Below are 20,600 nucleotides of genomic sequence, written 5' to 3'. Positions count from 1 at the left end.
TTCAAGCTGATGCAAGAGCCTCGTTCGCCTCACCCTCGCCACGTCTCTGGCCAAGATGATCTTGCTCTTTGAAAATGTCTTCTCGCCTGGTGTACCCTTCTCCTGAGTATAGTCAGTTCAGGGCACCACCAGGGAACTATCTGCTTCCTTGGTTTTTTCTTTTGGATAGACAGGTTTGATGTTTTTATTAAGACATTTGTCGTAATCAGTGCATTGGTCGTCAGGGCTATAATTGTTGTTTGATCTATACCAGCGTTTCTCAACCTTTTTGCCGCATGACCCAACATATTTGTTTGTAATTGTACCGCGACCCAAATGTTTATAATATAAAATTTTTAAAAACCTGGTAGACTGGAATCACTGTATATTACATAAATAAATAAAATTATGCATATTTGACAATAACTTCTATGTGTGGAAAGTAACATTCGGTACATTTCTACTGAGAGCAGTTCAGACGAATTTTGATTTATAACAAATACTTCAATTTCATTTTTTATTATTTAAATTCATCTATGGAAAAATGTAAGACTAACATTTTTAAATAAAACAGGCTGTTTTAAAATTATAAAAGTCACTAAAATAGTTTGAATTATATTTATTAAAAACTATTACATAAATAATGAACAAAATAATACAAGATAATATTTAATGACTTTGTTGTTGTTGTTTATCCTCAATTAATTTATTAATTCTTACTTCAATAGAATTAGTTAATGCTATTCTCATTGTTGAACTTATGTCAAGTTGGTTTCTGAACTTATTTTTCGTAACAACCATTGTTGAAAATCCACTTTCAGCCAAACAAGTTGTTGCAAATGGAAGTAACAATTTTATTGCCTTTTCACTCAGAGTCCAATTTTCTTCTTCAATTTGTAATCAAAATTTAGGTAAATTATTCTGATTTTCTGTTGATAATTCAATTAAATTTTCTTCTTCTGATAGAGATAAATTATTTGATTGACATTGTTGAAAAGGATTTTTTACCCACATATTGCCCAAACAAATATCTCCTGTAGGTGGGAAATATTAATTGAACTTTTCTTTTAATTTTAATGATTTTGTATAACTTGACGTATATCCAAAATTTCCTTCTGAGTTATCATGTTGTCCTTTCCTTCTGAGTTGTCATGTAAGAATGATGGAAACATATCAAAACAAACCTTTTTAACTTTGTTTAACCAGAGGTTAAGTTTTTTTTAACAAAAGCTTCTATTTTATTATAACAAATAAAGATTGGTCTGATTTGCTTGCATTGACAAATTTAAATCATTCATTAACAAAAACATGTCAGCTAGATAGGCAACTTTAGCAAGCCACAGTTTAAATGACTTCTGATCATTTAAAAATATTTCAACTTCTACTCGAAGTTTGAATAATCGTTTCAGAACTTTTCCTCTTGAAAGCCATCTTATATGAGAATGTAACAATACCTGTTTATGGGCTGAACCCATTTCTTCACATTAAAGATACGGCTGTTTACTGCACTCTTTTGAATTTGGTTAACTATTTGTACACACTGATTTAAAATGTCATGTAAATCTTCACTCATATCTTTCGTAGCTAATTGTTCCCTATGAAGAAAACAGTGAGTTATTAAATCTGGATAACCAATTTTCTTTATGCGTGATACTAAACCCCTATGCTTTCCTGTCATTGCTGCAGCCCCATCAGTACAAATCCCTATACAACTATTCCAAGAAATATTTTTTGTTTGGAAATACGAATGGATGTTTTAAAAATTTCTTCTGACATTGCTGAAAACTAATTTCAAAGAACATAGCAATTCTTCCTGTATATCTTTACATATAAAATCAATATATCTGGTGTAAACCAATATTATTGCATCATTTGATACGTCTGTCGATTCGTTTAATTGAATTGTGTAATACTGGGATTTTTGTATTTTTTCCACCAACTGTAATTCAAAGTCATCAGACAAATCGCTTATCCGTCGACTTATAGTGTCGTTTGACATGGGAATGCAGTTTATTTTTGCTTCATATCCTTTGCCAAATAATTCACTACAAATGTCTTTAATGCAAGGCTTTAATAACATTTCTCCAATGGTATACGCTTTCTTGCATTTAGCAATATGAAAGGCTGCCAAATAAGAACATTTCAAGAATTTTTTGTCCGTAGAAACAAATTTTGTCAAATTGGATCTAGTTGTTTTTAATTCATTGCGTTTTCTTAAAAAGAAATCCATAGGTTTATCTTTATATTGGCTATGATTTGTTTCCAAATGTCTTAATAGTTTATTAATTTTGAATGAAGAGTTGGCCAGTACATTTCCACAGATAACACATTGTGGTAAATCTATTCCATTTTCTTTTATGAAGGTGAAACCATGATTAATATATTTCTCTTGATAATTATAAACAAAACTCTTGTCTTGTTTTGCTTTTTTTGCTACTGGTTCGCTTGAAGTACTAGACATTTCTGCCTTTTTATTATCCGAATTAGTTTCTTGAGAATTTTCTTTTTCTTTTATTCCAAAAAAATGAGATAATTTGACTTGTTTACTCATTATTAAACAAGGGATATAAACTAAGAAAAAAAAAAGACGAAACTTAAAAAGAATTTTAAATTGTTTCCTATTGAAAATTTACTAAAAGTTTTCATTGTGATGAATTAATCACATACAACGAAATAAAAATAACGAAAAATAATATATAAATAAAAATGAAAATTTGATAAACGAAAAACTAGAAATTTAATATTACCGAATCTCAGCGAAATACAAAATACGCTAATATCATTGAACACATATCGCAGTGGACCGCGGGCAGTGTATCACACTAACTACATAACAGGACAGTAAAGTAAATAAACACGTACATAAAAAATAATTCTTACCTTTGAACTGTTTGAACTGGTCACGATCACGTCATTTGTTTCATGCTGAGACTATTTCACTTCAGTTTTAAACTTTTAGGTTATAAAATTAATTTGTCTTTCCATCATAAGATCGAATATCAACGGATGAAGCGAAAGGATGATGCTCTGGCATGATACAATTTGCATCATGTGCTCTGGGCTTCTCGCTTTGGCACAAGGTAGCAGCTATCATTTTGCAACCTATTAAAAATTTAACACGACCCAATATTGGGTCGCGACCCATAGATTAAGAAACCCTGATCTAGACCACTCATTTTCTTGCTTTTGCAGCTCAACTGGGGAAAGAGGAATTCCTTGGCAAACTTGTAAGTTCTGTGAAGATATTCCAATTTTAATATCCAACAGGGATCGTTGGGCTGTTTGGAATGGTTTATTTAGTTGGAAAGTAATTGCTCTATGATCTGATGTGGTTCAGGCTGGCTGGACACACCAGTCTGTAATTTTATAAGCTATTGATATGTAGCAAGAATGACATCAATACCACTCTTCTACATGGTGCTGCTAAAAGTTAGCAGGTTATTTGGCTGATTTAATACTTGAATTGTGAAGGTAACTATGTATTCAGTATCTTGCCATTGTGTGTGTGTGCCTGCTTTGTCTTCTGCATGGCTGTACAATAAGGTTGGCCGGCAGTTGACATCACACACACACACACACACACACACACACACACACACACACACACACACACACACACACACACACACACACACACACACACACACACACACACACACAGTAATGTTAGCATTAGGTAGCAAATCTGTAACTACTTGTAGATATTCAATAGTGTGATCTGATCTGTATATTCACCTGGTCTGAAATACAATGAAATAATATAAAACTGTCCCCCAGCACTGGTGATATGTGCACACACTGCCACTGGGGAGCAGAGGTGGCTCTAAGGTCAGTATTTTTAACTACTATTGCTGTAGAAGGGACACCTGTATTCTATGATTTTATAGCCTATTCAGTATCCTTGAACCCTACCCATATGTGCATACCATGGCAACTCATTGTTATCCTTGGAATACTAAGATATCTGTGTTGTTTTCTTCTAATTTGAGCTTGATCTGATCTACAAAAGTTCTTGCTCTTTGAGCATTCAACTGGACGAAATTTAGAGCCCTAGTCACATTTATGTTTTCAGTCTGGCCCATAATTGGTCCTAGATTGTATGAGTTTTATCATCTTTTTATAGCAGGGACATTTGTCATCTCTCACTGTGGCCATAGTCAGTCAGTCGGTGCTGCCTTGCAGGTAGCACATTTTGGCTACTGATTTTTATTTTGGAAGTTCTTGTAGTTATTTTTATTATTATTATTATTAATAGTCATATGATGCAAGGAAGCCTGAGGCTTATGCTGCACCAGGAAAAAAAAAAAGAAGCTCCTGAGTTACCCTGAGAGAGAGAGAGAGAGAGAGAGAGAGAGAGAGAGAGAGAGAGAGAGAGAGAGAGAGAGAGAGAGAGAGAGAGAGAGAGAGTGTGTGTGTGTGTGTGTGTGTGTGTCAAAAGTAGAAGGGAATCACCAAGAAAGAGAAGAATGATGATATCCAGCTCAGGACCCTGGGTGTGCCAAGCCCATACTCACCAGATGTGAGCCCCTGGGGTTATGCAATGGATTTGCACAGTGGCCACAGACAGGTATTTTCTGACTGCAGTCTCTGGCAGTATGACCATATTTATCGGAGTTGTAACATCTTTGTATAGGAAAATGCTCCCTAAATCTATGTCTGGTCCAGCTAGCATAGATTCGCTGTTGTTCCTGCAATGCATTCCAGATCCTAGGTGTAAATTTCAGCAATTATGTTGAACTGACCATTTCTTTTACTTTTAGTTCCTCTTTTTAAGAGGAATTCCATGGCAAAGTTGTCAGTTTCCATTATATTGCTGAAGTTTTTGTTATAAAAGTCCATCATAAGGTCTCTTTCAAGTATTTTCTCTGGTATGTCAAAAATAATGATATGAGGGTTTCCCCCTTTTGGTTTCTCAGGAAGTAGGCCCAGTTTTTCCACCTCTTGGTTATTTTCAGTCTTCTTTAAACTTCCCAATTTGCTGCTTTAATCAGGACCCCATTGTTCCTGATTTTTTGCATTGTTTTAACTTTTATTTCCTTTAGGTATGATTTTAGTTTTGTCTACTGTGTCCTTCACAGCTTCACTTGTTTTGAGAGGGAAGTCACTCTTTGCCTTTAACATAATGATATTGCTTTCTTTGCTACTATTTGCCTGCTTTGTTCGGGCTTGTTTAGGTTTGTTAGAGTTTTGTTTGGTATTAATCTTTGCAGCTTGGTCATAGGTTAATGTATTCATAGTTTTGTAATTATTTCCCTTTTCTGTAGTTGCTTCCAGCTTTGTTTTCAGTACTTGATTCTCAGTATTCATTTCAATTAGGTACTGTTGAAGCAGTAATCAAAAGATACCTACCTGCAGCCTAATTGCGGAAGTTATCCTGTTTGCTTGTGCGTTTATTCTTCTAGGTAGACTCTTGTTTCTTTTGTCTGTTTAACAGGATCGGTCAAATTTATTGATTATTCAAGTTTCTTCTCCTCTATCTTTTGTTCATTTTTTGAGGTCTATTTATTTTCTCCCTGGTTTTTTCCTTTATTGGCCTTCTTAGTACTCAAGGTGCCAGTAGGACAACTGTCTTAATCATTAGTATTTTTTTCGCTGTTAGGGGGTTTTCTCACTTAACTCTCTAATTTCAACTTCAGTTAAATCTTCCAGGTGATTGTTCATTGTTATGTTCTTATTCAAATTTTCTGCCATTTTTTCCAAGTAAAAGCCACTTTTGTTGTGATATACAGGTGACCCCCGCTTAACGCTGAGGGCCTCACATCTGGTGAGTATGGGCTTGGCACACCCAGGGTCCTGTGCTGGATATAATCATTCTTCTCTTTTTTGGTGATTCCTTTCTACTTCTCTCTCTCTCTCTCTCTCTCTCAGGGTAATAGGGAAATTTTTTTTTTTTTTTTTTTTATTGGCTGGTGCAGCATAAGCCTCAGGCTTTCTTGCACCATATGGCTGATAATAATAATAATAATAAATAATAATTTGTTCTGGACAAACAGAGCGCTAAGTGAATCCGCGCTAAGCAAGCGCCGCATTCCCATAAGGTAACATATGTATTTGTGAGTTGTGGTCGGTGCCATAGGATATTTCCTAATTAATAATAAATGGTAATGAAAAGATGCACAGATGTCGGTCAAAATATTTAATATTCAAATATTTGTACATATAAAATATTCTGCATTCATACATATATAATTATGTGGAACTACTTATGTATCAAAATTAAACTAAAAATTCTAATTAAAACCATGAATTTAATTGATGAATTTAATCATGAAAAATGTGTCGATTTTGGGTTGAACTTTGGCCCTCTTCCAAATAAACTAAAAGGGGTATTAATTTTAAATCCCTCGCAGCGTTACCACCCAACAATAAAGTCAACCGATCCTTTACCACTTTGAAACCTGCCATGTTTTTTTCTTCTTTCAATATGAAACTTCTTTTAGGCATTCGTTTCCACAAAAGTTCTGCTTCATCTATATTAAAAACTTGTTGAGAAGTATAACACATAATATCCCTCTTCAATAATTTTAACAAGTTCTTTTTCGAAAGTTTCAGCTCCTTCTGCACTTGCGGCTTCTCCCTTACTAGTTTTAAATGGTTCCACTTTTTTTTTTTTTTTTTTTTTAGGTGAGTTTTCTTCAGATCATCATATTGGCTAATCTCTCTCTCTATCTCTCTCTTTTTATAATTAACTTAACTGAATTCTGCATTGGATATTATCTTCAATAAAATTAGTAATTGAAGTCTTTCCATTTCAATCCTAATAGCCGGCCTAGCCCTAGTTGCTTGAAGTGGAACAGCTGTCTTTCCTGCTGCTAAAATTAATTCTTTATATTTTTTTATAATTGTTCTTACAGTTAAACTTTCACATTTTAGTTTTTTATGTTTTTCTTATGTTCTTCCTTTCTGAGTCTCTTTCTAATGGCTTTGCATAACTCAGTATACTCAATTTTATCATTATCGGTTTTTATCTTGCTCTTCATTTGTCGTCTTCGGTTCATCACGAAAAGTGTTTCTTGACTAATTTTTTCTTCTTTGAATTTCTTTTTACCTATAGGCTCTTCCATGTCCACTTTCTGTTCACCCTTTTCTTGAAAAAAGTGTTCATTACTGACATTCCTCAAGATTATGTAAATTCCACAAGTCTTTCATTTCTTTCACCAATTCTAAAATTTCCTATAGTTCCCCTTTCTGTGCTGTTTTCTCTTTTCAACCTTAGCATCGAAGTTCCCCCATAATGATAGTGTAGTGGGTTTTCTGCTCTTTTTTTTTTTTTTTTTGTTGGCGCACTGGCTTCTGTGCCATAATTTTGCACTTCTGTGCAAAGTTTTTGCATTTTCTACTCTGATCCAAGCCTGAGGTGGGATTCGAACCCATGACCTTTGGGTTGCCAGGCAGGCACTTTACCCACCCGGCTAGCCCTGTCAGCTCTGCTCATCTAGAAGACTCTCAATTTCAGTGTACATTTCTTCAACCTCTTCAACATCATTGATGATGTACTTTTGAATTCCAAAATGTTGTTTTTTATATTTTTATGGACCAGAAAGCCAACTCCACCTTCGCTCATTTCACTGTTTCCAATCGGGTACAGCAGATTTCCACTTGATAAACTTATAAGTGATTCATTTCTTCTTCTTGTTTCAGCCAAACTGATGATATTCCAATTCCATGTTCTAATTCCTTTTCCAGCTCTAATATCCTATCTTCACCGATGAGTGATCTTACATTGTAACAGGCCAAGTTCAGTTTGTGTATGGCAACCTGGTTGTACCCAAAGATTTTTAGCACCCTGTGCTTCCACTCTGATCCACTCGCTGCCATAAGAAGAAGAATGAAAGCTGCTGGGAACTAAGGGCCATTTGTCTCATCGTGCTGTCATGTGCTGGAGGGTTTCGTTTTTTCCTCTTCTTGCTAATCAAGTGCCTTGAAGAGAACCACTCTACACGTTTGTTGCCACCTAAGTGACGTAACAGAGCTTACCATCAAGAAGGTGTACATGAGTGGATTTTAGGGAGGCAGGCCAACTGGACTTCTCCTAAATCTTATGAAATAGAAAGATATTGGATCCATCAGTGTTGTAGACTGAGTGTTTGATAACACACTGAATGCCTGTTCCCCTCTAAGCCCTCTAAGATAATAGGATATTGAAGCAGAAAGGAAATAACAATAAATAATAATCCAGTACTTGATAGGTTTTTGCTTATAATCCCAAGAAAGCCATAATCGTTCACTTCCATAATTGCTCAAATAGAAGTCTTGCTATATTTTGGAAGGTACTGAAAGTTTCAGCCATTAGCATTGAACTAATAATTAACATGCAACAGTTGTTTTGGAGATGGACCTGTGTGTGTGTGCTCTGTCAGGTGAAATAAATTGCATAGTTTAATTAGTGTTATTCCTATTTGATTCATTACAATTTTTTGTTTAGAGGTGATTGAACTAATTAAATGCATGGTGTGTAACATGATAATGGGTTCCTATACCTATAATAATAAATAATAAACATCTCTATATCTCTAGGTAATAATAATAATAAAGAAAATGAAGAAGTACTAAGTTTTTTTTTATTTTATTTTATTGAATCATAAATTTCTAATGGAATTTCCTTACAACTTCACAACTCAAACATCAATAACGTTAGTACGGGCACCATTGTTCCCTGCACACTGGATGATACATTGCCATGTCTGATTATTCATATTTGGTAACATTTCGGGTGTGATGCATTGGGGTGCAGTGCAAACAGCTTCCTTAGATTGTGTTTCATATCTGTTTTGGCTGACTTTCTGCTTACCTATACCCCACAGTGAGTTACACAGATTGTGAGATATGGGCTTCACGGTGGCCAAGGAAGCAGTGCAGGTTCTCTTTCAGAACCTTTCCCAATCTACCTTCCTGGAAAAATGTAATCAAGGTATTCTTGAACCACTATAGCTTAGTGAGGTGGTGCACCATCTTGCTGGAACCAGTAGCTATCATCAATACTCAGGACATGGAGTTATGGAACAAACCATTCAAGGAGCATGTCCATGTAATTGTGTTGCATCATAGAACCATTAGAGAAATAAGGTCCTGTTAAGTGACTGGCACTAACTGCTGCCCAGAGCATAATGTGGGGTGGGTTGTTTTCAGTTTCTTCATAAAAGTTTGAATTTTCTTTACTCCAGAACACAACATTTTGAAGATGGCTACTCAGGTAAATGGCACATTCAATGGTATACAACTTCTTTCTTCAAGTAAACTTCTTGCTTAAAGAAGCAGGTGTGTTGAATGTTTGAAGCAAATTCTAACAAACTTGTCTCCTTCTCTCCAAGATCAGGCAACTTATTCACAAGATTGAGGTAGTAGTGGTGGTAGTAGTAGTAATGGTAAATGATGCAAGAAAGCAAGCTTATATAAAAGGCTAGCCTTAGGCCAATTGGGCCCTGCATCCACAGGGGAGCTCCAGATTAGGGTTTCCACCTCCAGCTTTGAAAAATAAAGAACACCCTACAGAATAACATGGGGCTGATGTAGGTGGCACAAACCAATTAGCTTTTCTTTTTAAAGTATATTTACAAAAAGAGGAAAAAGGGAATTTTAGACCTGAAAAGCTCTAATGTAATGTGGCTTTAGTCGAATTGAATTGTCCCATCAAGCATTCAACTGCGCTGTAGACAAAAAGCATATTTAGAGGGTCATATTCTTGTTGAAGAAATGAAAGCTGAAGCCAATTCTTCCTTCTTCATGCTTTGGAAAACCTTCAAAAATCCTGAAATTCCTTGCTTGAATTAGAGAGCCACTGGGTTTTCATATTGTTTTATTGCTCTACACGTATTTTTGACCATTCCAGTCACAATAGTTTCAGGAGAAAGCAACTTTTCCAAATTAAAATCATATCTGAGGTCAAACATGCTCCAAAATAGACTCAATAGCCTCGCAGTTTTATCAGTAGAATGTAATGAAGTAAGAAATTTAAATTTTGATAAAATTTTAGATGTTGCTAAACTTGAAAAAAAGAAAAATGTCTTTATAATTGCAGCTTTGTTGGTTAAAATCCATTACAGGAGTGATATTGTTTGACAGTGATTTATTTTTGTGTGCTTCGTTATTCGGTTAGCGTTAGGTATGAGTTGGGTCTAAGGTTTTGAAATGCCATGTTGAGTTAATTGTAATATACCTTTCTGATGTGTTTAGTTTGATTAAAACAAAGAAATATAAACTTTTACTTTCCATCTTTGACATTGCATTCCATTTTGACGGTTTTATTTTATGTCAAAATGTAACTAATAAATATAGATATTATTTTATTTTTAATTTGACATAATAGTATATATTCCTTTATACCTAATTATCTTAAGTCCAGGGGGCCTGTCAAAATTGTTCAAATTGGGCCCTGCATTTGCTAAGGCCAACTCTGCTTATATAGCATCAGCCAAAAAAAACCACCCACATTTCACCCATCTATACCTATCCTCCAAGAATTTGTCTAGTTCACCCTTGAATTTATTCAACCCATCCACTTCCACAAAAATGGATGGAAACCTGTTCCAACAATCAACCACCTGCTGACTGAAGGAAAACTTCTGCACATCTATCCTGCAACCATCCTTCCTCAACTTGAATCTATGCCACCTTGTGTGTGTAGTCTCAGTAAGGGTCAAGTGTTGCCTCAGGAACTGTTAATCATGCCATGAGTGTCACTGCTACAAAATTAATGAAGCCACTGCACTTCAACAAATGTATGCCTGAGGGATATTGTTATTTATAGCCACACAATTCAGTAAAACACAGTTACACAAGCAGGCATACCTTATAAAAGTTGTGCCAAAAGCGAGATTAAAAGAGTTATTTTATTTTTAAGGCCATGATTAATTCTAACACAATTGATGGGGGCCCATAGAAAATAAAAAACAATATTTGAGAAATGTTATTGTTGCCACTGATGTTACTTTGATAGATATTTTAATTTTAAAACTGAAGTGACTTTGGTGCACTTTAAATTAAATTATTTTTAATTAATAGTAATAGCAATTAATGCAAGAAAGCCAGCTCATATAGATAGCATCAGCCAAAAAAAAAAAAAACCCCCATACAAACTTCACCAATCCATACCCTTCAAGAATTTATCTAGTTCTTCCTTGACGTTATTCAAACGATCCACTTCCAACGATCATTCAAACACCTACTGGCCGAAGTCCAACTTTCTCACATCTCTTCTGCAATCAATCTTCCTCATCTTGAATTTATGTCTTTCATGTGTGTAGTCTCAGCAAGAGGAAGAATGCCATTAGCATTCAGCTTATTCAATCCATTTAAGGCCGTAAACACCTCACCTAGGAAACTGCAGGGCAGATCACCCCACAGTTGCCTAGTCTCCAGATGCTGCAATTTGCAGAACTGAAGCCTTTCTAGGTAAGAAAGGCACTCGTTCCAGCAGATCAACATCCTTCCTAAAGTGAGGCCTCCTGACCTATATACTGTACTCAAGATGCTGCCTAACCATTACCTTCTACAAAGGGTTAATCGCCCCATTATATCTGCTAGCAAAGTTTTTGTATATCATTGACAAAATGTCATAAGCTGTCCTGGAAGCATGTCCGCCTTCACAATTACCCACAGGTCTTTGATTCTCCACTACTCTCAGTGTAATACCACAGATTTGATAAGTTACTTTGGAGCAACTTTACAGCTAACCATGTACCTTGCATTATTCAATGTTAAACTTTCAACTGTCATTTCTCAGCCAATTTTCTCAAATCATATTGCAGCAGCTCACCCTGATGACTGTCGGTAACGTCGCTGCCAACTTTTGTATCATCTCAAACTTAAATATTAAGTGTGATATACCATCGGGATCTGGAGCTTTCTTAGCATCAAGATTTGTCAAAATCCTTCTAAAAACCTTTTGATGGAAGACCACAGGAGGCATTGAATGGAGCGTGTTGGGAATGGTGGGAGGTGTTTTACCAAGATCATTGATACAGGAGTTGGAAGAAAAATGGGATGCTACCAGGTCAGCTTTATCCTTGGGTGAAGTGATAACAGAAACATCTGGTTTTGACAGCGGTGGGAGCAGAGAAGGGCAAAAGTTGCGGCCAATAGCTTTGGCAAGGGATCAGAAAGCTCGGCTACCATTAGGGTGAGAAGAAAGTTTTCTACTCTTAGCCTGTTCAAAATCTAGTTTGAACTGATTAATAACTGCTTTACAAGTTGCGAGCTTTGGTGTAGGCAGAAAATGAATCTGAAGAATTGGAAACAAGCCGATTACGATATGCAACGTTCTTCTCCTGAACAGTCTTAGCACACTTATTGGAAAACCAAGATTTGGATAAAGGGCCAGATTTTAAAGTGGAGTGTGGAATAAAGGATTCCATTGCTACAAGAATAATTTCACTGACATAATCTGAGCAAACGTTGACGTCAGAAGTTTTGAAACAGTAATCCAACCAAGGAAAAGAAATCTCGCAGGTCATCCTATTTTGCATTCTTGTAATGCCAAACAATATGAGATTGGGAATAGCCACGAGATAAAAGCTCCATTGGAGAAGAGACAATCACCAAGTTGTGATCTGTGGTGCCTAAAGGACCACTCACTTTGACTGGGTACTTAAAAGGGTTGTTTGTGAGAAAAAGATCAAGCATGTTGGCTGCATGGTTAGAATTGTTTGGTATTCTTGTAGGTAAATGAACAATCTGTGCAAGGTGATTAGTAATTGCAAAAGCCTCTGCATCTTGACCAGCTGGGTCTGTGTGACTAGAAAACGGAAGCCAGCTGTAGTTGTGAACATTAAAATCTCCAAGAAAAATTATCTCACTGTTAAGAAAGTTGGACTGGAGAAAGTCAAGTTGCAAAGAGAGGAAGTCAAAGAGCTTCAAGTGATTAGTAGAATTGGGAGAATGGTAGAGACAACATGTGAATTTGACATAGTGAGGTAGAGAGATTTTAAGCCAGAGAAGATCGAAGAGAGGATGTTCCAAATTACCAATTCTCTGACAGAAAATATCGGAACGGACATATGCACAAGTACCACCTTTGAGGCGCAAATGGAATCATACAGCGAATAATTTGGGCAACTGAGATGAACAGTGGTCGAATCAACCGATAACTGAGATTCTTTCAGAAAAAGTACATGGGGTTTGGCAGACTGCAAGTGGAAATGGACATTGTTGAGATTTGAATTGAGACCATGTATATTTGTGAAATGAACTAGGAAGTGTTTGGGAGGTTTAGATCTTTTCGCAGATAAGCTTACTCTATTAGTTTGACAATTCATGGTGTATTCAATAGTAAGAAAAAGTGGGGGGGCATGCTGTATGAAGTAATGAAATTTTTGGATATGGCGTACACATGGTAAGAATTTACCCAGATCCTTGACATAAAGTGGCCTCGACAATTCCCCCCCCCCCCGCATACACACTACTCGGACTCCCTCCAGTCACTATCTGGCAGAGTAGAGGTAGCAAGATAATACTAGCTGATCTGGAAGCCTCCTAAAGAGTTACCAATAGGTTCAGTCTGGTGTACTAACTAGCGGCCGGCCTGCGAACACCTTTTTAGAGCTGTACCCTCGAAATGTAAGGAAGATTGGATCTCGCCGTGATGTTCATCATAACCTCAAAAGTCATCAGTCACACTGCATGATGGAAGAGATGGGGAAGGGTTGACCGGAACTTAGCTCTGGAGACTAAATATGGGTTCCACCACTTCAAGCCTTCAATAAACAAAGTGGTGGAATTTCACTGGTTGATGAAAGTCATCTACCACCTAATATTGCCTGGTAGCACAGATGGGTGGCATTCCTCCACATGTTGTGGGCCCACATCTCAATCTCTGGTTAGGTTGGTTCACACCTGGGTGGTCACTCACAGTGTGCATGTGTCTGGAGGTTATACCCAGGGTTACTAACAGTCACACCCTTGTGAGGGTGCAAGCAGTGGATTTGGCTTTCACAGACCGTCCGGACTTCGCCGAAATTGAGTCCACTTGACTTGAATGTCACCTGAATATCAGTTCCATCAGCATTTTAGACTCCCAGGTAGCAAGTACAGCTTTTCTAGCATATCTGAGAGAGTGTGTTCCACTTGATTTTTTAAATTTATTTATTTTTTTATTTTTCTGTGCCTTTCTTTTAGCTCAAGCGCTAATTTATTAAAAAAATCTGTATAATTTGCACATTTTTTGGCATACACGTCATCAGTCACACTGATGATGTGTATGCCAGGGAAATAAAGGGAGATAACCTGGGAAAGCCCTAATGGGTTAATAACTCCTATGTATTTTCAGAGGCCTCCGTAGCTGAGTGGTCAGGTGTGGGAGTGCAGTAGCACAGCCAGGGTTTAAGCCCCTGACTGCTAAATACGGTCGAACCGCTGTGGACCAGTGTGGCAAATTATGGTCCATTTCCCTTAACATGAATTGTTGAGGAGGCTTCCATCCTGCAAGTGGGTTGATAATGGCTGCAGTTTATGTATTTTCAAAGAAAAAATTAATAAAAAAGCACAAACTATACAAGTATTTGCATGATGCATACTTTTAATCTGCAAAATAAAAAAAGTCGATCCGTTACGGCACGTTTTCTGGAAAAAAATATAATTAAAAAAATAAAATAAATAAATCTTGCATATTTGTAGCGTACACCACTTTTGTATCATTATAATATTTAACATAATTTTTTTTTGGTTATTAACATACTGGCGTAAACATAATCAAATAGACTGTGAAACACTTTATTTTGGCGAGCTTTGCATAGAGAAATATGCATAGAGTTAATGACATCTACGAAAAAGTATCAATGTGGTGATCTAGTATGCCATTCGTATGCTGTTTAGCCTGGAGTACACGGGTTGAAGGAGAAGAGGAAGTGAACCGATATCAAAACTAAACTCACTTCCTTGTATAAATTTTTTTTGATAATTATTAGTATTTCGAAATATTATTATTAAAATATGTGACCATAGATTTGTGGTTGAAAAAAGGAACTTTAAAACGAGAAGCAAAGTACTTCTAGTAGTGGAACCGTTGGTGAAGAAAATGAACACAATATTGTCTCATTTCAAAGTGAGGATGAACAATCGCAGCCTTTTGTTCCTCAAAAATCGGAAGTGAAAAAACAGGAACCAACTAATAAAAGACCAAAACGAAAGTATAATGACAATTATTTGAATTTTGGCTTTACATGTGTTGGAAATAAAGATGCTCCTGATGCACAGTGTGTCATATGCAATAAAATATTAGCAACAGTTCTTTGGCTCTCACTAAACTTGTGTTTCGTAAGTGTTCTGTCAATATGTTGTGAGATGAAAAGTGTTCTGTGACTAAAAAAGTTTGGGAAACGCTGCTTTAGAAGCATTCTTGCCTATTAACAAGTGTAGACCATGCTGTGAAAAATTCTATCCCATCAGCCTTTCACAATCTTTCCAGGGCTGAATTGATTGAGAAGGTTCTCATCATATACTCCCTCCTATTGATTCTGGGTAGAATTGCTGACACTTTCAAATTCAGTCCTAACTTGCAACTTTTTGCCAACATTTCACCATACTTGTTAAGTCTTCTGGTCTCTTACTCTTAATATTATTAATGCCAATATGTACAACAGTATCACCTTTTGTGCCCTTAAAAGAGGATATCTGCTCTACAACGTCATCTACTTTTGCTCCTGCAGGCATATCCTAGTCCTATTCCACGTATCCTTGCACAACATATTTCCCATATCCTTGACAATAGATTCACTGACAATAACTAGCTTCTGTGGGACCAGCACTTTCTGGCTTGAACATTGTTGCTGTGTTGTCTGATGCGTAAGAATGAGCTTCGGCATTGAGTTGGGCAGCTGAAAGTTTTATGGGTACCCCATTTTAATATTTTAATAATCCCTTCAAGGTTATCTACCCTACTTTTCAAACTCTCAAATGTCCATCAGAATGCTGAGTTGGCACCTAATTTCTTCACACACTTTCTGCACCTAGCACACACACAACAACATTCTCCATGGCTGGATCATGTCCTGTTCCAGAAAGTCTGCAAACATTTCACAAGTTGCAAATTTTTTTAAGTTGTGATGTGTTGGAGAATTGTCCCTTTCAGTTCTCCCCTGAGCCACAGCACCCTTGCTACTTTGTGCCCATTGCTTTTCTGCTCTAGGCTGGGGCATGATTTCCTTTAAATATATTTAATTGATTAACAATGAAAATTTATAGGATTAATAAATTTAATTGATTAATTGACAATACTACATTAAACTAATAGATTCCTAAATGTAGTGATATGTATTATGTTTTCTAGTTTTATGTTATATCTTATGCTATCACATTCAAGATATACATTATGCTATATAAAGTAACGATTTTAGTGTTAAATCAGTTATATCCTTGCTAAAAAGTAAAAATTCTTTAGTTAAGTATGAAAAAGATATATGCCCAACAAGTGATTAGAACCTCCGAGCTACTTATTTATCACAATTAAAATCCTACTATTCCTCTGCACTACTTGTTACTTGCTATGATATTCGTGCCAAAACACCAATACAAAAGTGGCACAAATAGTAAGCTGTAATTTAGAAAATCACTATTTGTACAACACAATTTAATATGTTAATTAATCAGAGAGATGGTAACTTTTCCAAAAAACCTATGTTTCCGTGAGCACAAAATTCTGGTAAGGATGAAGTTGAAGATCTTTCTGCAAATGGCTGTGTAAGCTTGACTTGGGTACTCCACTTTATGCAAAACATTTTTGTACAGATTTCATAGGCAAACACTGAGCTGATTCAATGATGCTCTCACTGTTTTCTTATCGTGTTTTTGGCTTTCCTGAGGTGGAAAATCTTTAATATTTCCTGAGGCATATAACTTCCTTTCCCATGCAAATGGCATCGCTTTTGTTGGGGTTCTCTGTTGAAATGTTGAAAATCCTGAACCCCCCCCCCCCTTAAGGTTCGTCTAGTGCAGTGTTTCCCAACATTTTTCGAGTCGCTCGTGACCCCCCTTTTATAATAGTCAAGTAACCTGCAACCCCCACCACATTTGCATAAAAAGGCATTTTTAATAGGGTAAAGAAAACACAATAAAAATAGATTTTTCAGAATATAATTCTAACCTAATATTTAATAATGCAATGGTTGTACTTGCATCTGAGCAACCAGGTTCAAAATTCGTGGCTGAGTGTTTGTTAAAGCCAACCTCGTGTCATCCTCAACATTCAGTCTGTTTCTTGCCTTTGTTTTGATATGAAGAAGTGTTAAAAATCCACTCTCACAGAGATATGTAGAGGTAAATGGAAGTAAAACTCGAAAGGCAAGCATGGTGACATTTGGATATGACTGATACATAGCACACCAGAACTGAGTCAGCTAGATTTTATAAAACAAATTACATGCCAACGAATCGTTCCGCAAATCCAAGAATTCATTCTGTACTTCCTTGGGAATGCTGGCTACATTCAGGGAAGCAGAGAAGGGTTTCGTACCAGTGCACTTTCTTCTGTAAGCTCAGGGAAGTACTGCTGAAAATCCTTTTCAAGGTGCCCAGTATTCTCCTCCTTCAGATCCTCATCCAGTTCACCTTCAGATTCCTCTACCACACTGCAGAGATTTTCCAACATTGCAATGTTTCCAAGATTTATTTTCCGATGCCAGTTTTGCAACTTGGATACAAATGCCTGAAGATTGTCTTGAAATTGGATAATGTGCGTTTCCTTTCCCTGAAGTTTCAGGTTCAGCTTATTTAGCTGGTCTAAAATGTCTGCTAAGTAAGCAACTCTTTTCTTCCAAGCTTCATTATTAAAGTAAGCCCCAAGGTCATGTTTCCCTTGCACTTTCAGGAACAACTTGATTTCATCTTTCAACTCAGACATGATTGACAACATTTACTTTCAACAGCCAGCATACAGCAGTGTAGAAAAGAAGAACCTCATGATCAGAATTCATGTCTTTACAAGAGTTCCTTAAACAGACGGGTGTTGAGGCTCCAAATTTGATGTGTAATTCACAATTTTGATTAGAGAATGCAGAGGAGCTGGAAGAATCTTACTGGCAAGAGCATATCGGTGAATCATACAGTGAATGCCCTTTGCTTAGGGAGCAAGTTCTTTCACTTTTGTCTGAAAGCCTGACATTGGCCCTAGCATAACTGGTGCTCTGTCTGTTATAAACTCCACAGACGTTTTTCCGCTGTAGTCCTCCAGTTTCTAAAAAGGTATTTATCTTCTCCATAATATCTTCACCTTTTGTAGTAATTCCATGTGCACTACAAAACAGGAACTCTTCTTTGACGTCATCTGAATGAATATATTTCACGAAGACAAGCAACTGAGAACATGAACTTACGTCCGTTGATTCATCAACTTGAAAAGAAAACAATGAAGAAACTTTGATTTCATTCAAAACCTGCTCTTTCACATCTACAGACATATCTGAAATGCGCCCCTCTGAATAGTGTTATTGGACAGAGTTATTTGTCGCATCTTTATCTTGCTGGCTTCCCCAAGAATTAACTTCACTATCTTCAACATGCAGGGTTTGATGACCGTTTCTCCAACCATGTAAGGTTTTTTTTTTGTTTGGAAATTTCCAAACAAAAAGTGCTACTTCATATGATGTTTGCACTGCTGCTGTGCTCTGTTGCTGAAAACTTCCTGTAGGATCAAGTCTCTGACGTCTGAGTCCAGTTTCATGGTGCCGAAAGAACTTCAAATCCTTTTTAGTATGTTCTGAATGCTTTGTCTCTAAGTGACTTTTCAGTTTTGAAGGGTTTCATAGATTCAGCACTGAGAACGACATTGCACAAAATGCATTGTGGCTTCTCTCTGCCATTGCTGATCAAGGTGGTAAAGCCAAATTTTAGATAGTCTTCTGAATATTTACGTTTTTTCTCCATGGGTACGGTTTAGCCCAGACTGATGCCAATATTTCAAAGTACCTAACCAAATTGTCAGCATTCTGAAGTCCTTACTAGAGCAGAGAGAATTATAGCCAGTGGAACTCACCAGAAAACAATCTATGCAACGAGGGGTGTACCTTAAGGTGGGGTGATGTCGACAACCCTATTTGCAATCCTACTTGAACCATTCCTCGCAAAAAATCCAAATTTTAGCTCCTTCGCTGATGATCTAAAATTCTTTATCATTTCAAAAGACCCCCAAACAGATACAAGAAATTAATATTGAAACCTCCAAGCAAATTCAACAGGTAATTTACTTCTTACAACGACCTGGACTCCAACTAAACAATGCTAAGTCAGCCAAAATGACAATCACGAAGAGGAAGGTCAAGAATGACATTCGAGTTACAGTTAATGGTGAGATAATCCCCAAAGTTTCATCTCATACTGATCTGGGGATAACGTGGGATGAAGACTTAAATTTCAAGGAACACTTCCTAAAGGCAAAGAAGACCTATGCTGCTTTCTGGGCTATCACAACACCAGACTGATTGGACAATACATTAATAGATGTCTCACACCTGTACCACTATGTGCCTCAGAAATCTGGTCCTCTGCATCTACCTCTCGATGTAACAAATTTCTGTCGATGGAATATTGGATTCTGCAGTGGCTGAACTATCTGGGAGGGAACCCGTTCGCCATCTCGAAATCCATTCTCCTAGTCAACCTATTCATGACTTCCTGGAAGCTCACTATCTTCAAAAAAAAATCTGTCAACACTCACCAAGCTGTTAACTCGCTAGATTGAGGCCCCATTGATAGAAGATATCAGATATCATCGCACTAACAAGAGCAAGAAATAGAAGCCATCCCCCACTTAGGATGAAGCTATCTAACTTGGACTCCCTAAAAGGAATGTTCCCATGTAACACCATTGAACACTTCAACACCTTCTGCATTGATCCAGTAAAGTTTGAAGTCAATAAAACATACAGAACCCAAATCTTGACTAAATCACCAGGACTGCTGTGAAAATTGAGCAGAATTTTTATCAGAAATTTGTATGATATAAATTAAATGCAATAACATAATGAAAAAAAAAATAAATCTGTTATGTTAGTTGCTGAAGAAAAGATATATAAGTCAACCTGTGTATGTATCTCTTCAATTATTAAGATCTATTTTATTTCAAAGTGAATACAATTAAGTAAATGTATTTATCTATTTAATAATTATTACAATACAATAATTATATTGTAAGGTTCTGAAAATTTGTATAAAAGTGTATAATGTATATTTTAAAATATCTGTACCCTCCTAGCTGTACATGGGGTTGAACCTTGAGTTAATAAAATGATAATAATAATAATAATAATAATAATACTGACGCTCTTTAGATTTTAGAAAGTTCAAGCAGTAGCTAACCTGCGCTTGACAATGGGTGGCTGGTTTCTGTCGTGACACCAACTAAAGATGGTTGATTATTGGCAAACTAAGTTCGTGCCAGTTTGCATTAGACGGCTCATTGCGGACATTATTGAATTACATGATTGCAAACGTGGTGGTGTCAGCAAACATATGGGGTGATCTTCAACTGTTAAGAGAGCAACTCACCTTTATTTGACAGTCCATATTCAACAGTCTGTTATTCACACATCGAGACACCGATTAAAAATGAATTTTGATATTGAATTTTGTATCATAGTGAATATTTTATTCAGTTTACTATTTGTAACAGAATTTTATTCTAATGATAACACTGC

The 20,600-nt window shown here is 36.5% G+C and overlaps 1 protein-coding gene across 7 annotated transcripts in view; it reads left to right on the top strand.

The window, feature by feature from the left end:
* Nucleotides 1–20,600, top strand: part of ash1 (histone-lysine N-methyltransferase ash1) — a 1,128,611-nt gene that overhangs the window by 88,754 nt on the left and 1,019,257 nt on the right. The window lies entirely within an intron of this gene.

The sequence above is a fragment of the Mastigoproctus giganteus genome, chromosome 8, assembly GCF_048544385.1.
Source record: "Mastigoproctus giganteus isolate SK-2022 chromosome 8, ASM4854438v1, whole genome shotgun sequence".
NCBI lineage: Eukaryota > Metazoa > Arthropoda > Arachnida > Uropygi > Thelyphonidae > Mastigoproctus > Mastigoproctus giganteus.
The sequence above is the reverse complement of the archived record's forward strand: the minus strand, read 5'-3'. Positions and strand labels throughout refer to the sequence as shown.